This window comes from Vanessa cardui, chromosome 10 (assembly GCF_905220365.1).
Source record: "Vanessa cardui chromosome 10, ilVanCard2.1, whole genome shotgun sequence".
Classification (NCBI taxonomy): domain Eukaryota; kingdom Metazoa; phylum Arthropoda; class Insecta; order Lepidoptera; family Nymphalidae; genus Vanessa; species Vanessa cardui.
In genome coordinates, this window is record NC_061132.1 from 6,447,547 (window position 1) to 6,451,226 (window position 3,680).

The window sequence follows — 3,680 nt, forward strand, 5'->3', positions numbered from 1 at the left end:
ACGATAAATATTATGCTAAATATTTCTGTTCATATCGTGTACATAATAGCTACAAAACATTGATAACATTTTATTATGTTCCTAATGTGTTGCCATAAACCAAAGTCAATCAATTACAAATAGCAATTATCATTTAAATAAGAAATTGCTATTATTTTTAACAGGAGATCGGTGTATTCGTTGTTATTATTTAGGATATCAAACATAAATTAGAACTACGTATGATCGGATGTTACCTTACTGCAATCATTAAGTTATTTATTAACATAAGAATTAATAACATTAAATTCGTAAATACATACAAACTTGAATTAAAAATAGAGAGTTTTACCTAAAAATATACTTAGGCTTTTGTAGCCTTAAATATTTAACGTTGTAAAGTAAATTAACATAAAATTTGAGGAGCTGACTTATGTCGGCGTGAAAAAACGACGCTATAATGACAAAACGTCACCTAGTGCGTAACCTAGTAACAAGTTTAAAACAAACAAGGGCTGCCAGTAATAGAGAGGAAGTAGGAAAAACTGATTTAGGGCAGAAAGATCGGTGCTTGACTCAAGATGGATTCCGGATATTGATACAAAACAAATAATAATTACTTTTTAAATCTTGACCGCTTGCAATGGTGGCAATAATGATAGCAGCATTTGACTTTAGAGATAACTTAGTTAAAACCTAATTCAATCAAGTAAATAATATGTAACCAAATATCTACAGGCTAGACATTAGTTATACACTTAAACCGCCTGATGACAATTTACAACAAACCAATGACAGTTGCACTGTAGGAAGTATGAACCAACAACAACAACAACAACAGCCTGTAAATTCCCACTGTTGGGCTAAAGGCCTCCTCTCCCTTTGAGGAGAAGGTTTGAAACATATTCCACCACGCTGTTCCAATGCGGGTTGGTGGAAGTATGAACCATTCTACCTTAAATGCGAATATTAGGTTGGGGAAAAAGTCTTTTCGCATATAGTATGTATGAACTTGTAATAAAATCTCTTTGGCTATACCATTTGTATCTGGCTGGTTTTGGTGTCATTAAAAAGTTTTAATTTTAAAGAAGGCACTTCCAAATTCAAATTAGGAATTTGTGTGATTTTCATTTGTTTTTGTTGTTGTTAAAATGAGTAAGTCTAAAGAAGAAATTCGATACATTTTAAAATTTTACTATAAAATAGGTAAAAATGCAACTCAAGCCGCGAAAAAAATTTGTGATGTTTATGGACCTAATGCAGTATCTGTGAGAGTAGCGCAAGTTTGGTTTAAGCGTTTTCAAGCCGGAAATTTTGATATCAAAGATGCATCTCGCTCTGGTCGCCCTGTTACGGACAAAATTGATGCCATTTTTGAAAAAGTGGAGCAAGATCGGCATATTAGTAGTTACGATGTAGCTGAAGAACTGGCAATTGACCACAAAACGGTTTTGACTTATTTGAATAAAGCTGGGTACACAAAAAAGCTCGATATATGGGTGCCTCATGAACTCACTGAAAGAAACCTAATGAACCGTGTACTCATTTGTGATTCTTTATTACAACGTAATGAAACCGAACCATTTTTGAAGAAGCTGATAACTGGTGATGAAAAGTGGATCACGAACGACAAGAACGTGCGAAAAAGATCGTGGTCAAAGGCCGGTCAAGCTTCACAGACTGTGGCAAAACCCGGATTAACTCGCAACAAGGTAATGCTGTGACTGGTAACGGGATTGGAAGGGCATCATTCATTATGAGCTGTTACCGCCCGGCAGGACCATCGACTCAGAACTGTATTAAGAACAATTGATGAGATTGAAGCAAGAAATTGAGAGAAAGCGGCCAGAATTGATCAACAGAAGGGGTGTGGTTTTTCACCATGACAACGCTAGACCTCAAACATCTTTAGCCACTCAAGAAAAATTAAGAGAGTTTGGCTGGGAGGTATTAATGCATCCCCCGTATAGTCCTGACCTTGCACCTTCAGATTTTCATCTGTTTCGGTCTCTGCAGAATTCCTTAGGCAGTGTCAGGTTAACATCACGAGAGGACTGCCAAAACCACTTGTCGCAGTTTTTCGATCCGAAGCCCCAAATTTTTCACAGCAATGGGATTATGTCACTACCAACAAGATGGCAAAAAGTTATGGAACAAAATGGCACCTACATACTTTAGTCAAACAAATGTAAATAAACTATAAAAAAAACCTTTTTGAATTTTCATATAAAATACGAAGAAAATTTTTCCCCAACCTATTACATATATAAACATAAGATAGACCGCATAATATAGTTTGGACTGAAGTTGTTTGAAGTTTTCATGAGGTATAGTCGATTATTTTAACAGGACTAAACGTGGCCGTTTATTTTCTTAGAAAACAATGGCGTATTTTTATAGTGCTTACCTTCACGCGAAAACAATCTTGTTATTGTATCAACTGGCTCGAAAAATAGACATTAAATATAAAACTACCAATGTGAAACATGTTGAAAATATCATATGTTTTTAATGTCTTCCGTTGATTGACTTTTTACGACAAAACATATACACGTCATTTGAAACAATTGAAATGATATGTGAGTTTTTAAAACAATATATTGGTTTTTTAAAATAATAAGTTACATTTTTAGGGTTCCGCAGTAAAATGTGTTCCGTTCGTTCTATTCTTGTGATTCCTGAATCTTTGCATAAAATTATCCGTGTAGATGATTAAGATTGTTTTAACAGATAACTATGTCAAGTATGTTTTACTTAAACATCATATAAATGAGTGAAGAAATAGTTGGAGTTAAAACGGCGAAGAATTACGTCACGAGTTTAAAGGTCATATTCTATAAATCTGTTGTCAAATATCTCGCGTGGAAAGCCGTCGCCACAGCACCACTGAATATACATACATGCGATTAATTTGTGTTTATAATTCATCTCGAGGTGAAAGGTGTTATTATTCTATCATCATTACACACATATATAATTGTATTTAGCTAACATAACTGAAGAATCTACTTTCTGAACCGTTGAATTTGAATGACGAATCAAAATTGCTTTCAAAACCTTCTTGAGTAAAGTATATTTTGATTTGATTGTTTATTATTATTATCAAAACATTTGGCTTCTTTATTTACCCATTGTTACAATTAAGGTTTGCTCAAAATAAATGCGAGTGAATTATTAATTTCCAACCAATTAATGTGTATTACAGACAATACTCATTGTGGTCTAGATGAGGCTCAAGTGAGTCTATTGTGCAAAAAGGTTCAATATCTCTCAAACCACCTTGTTTTAATTAAAACAGGTAGTGAAGTTTAAAACTTATTTCGATACTACAATAGCTTATAGGAAAATTAATTTACTGAAGACCACATTGACTTTATTAAGCCGAAAATGGAATTTTGATTCACAATGGCTTGAGGTTAAACGGTGCTGTTTATAGGAACAGTTTGGAGCTGTTTATATAAAATTAAAAGGTTTTAGAAACTGCATAGTACATAACTGTATAAACATAGTAAAGTAAAGTAACAGCCTGTAAATTTGGTAAATTTCCCAGTGGGCTATGGCTCCCATTCAGGAGAGGGTTTGGAAAATATTCCACCACACTGTTGCAATGCGGGTTGGTAGAATGCTCATGTGGCAGAATTTCTATGAAATAAGACACATGCAGGTTTCCTCACGATAATTTCCTTCACCGCATGATGAGA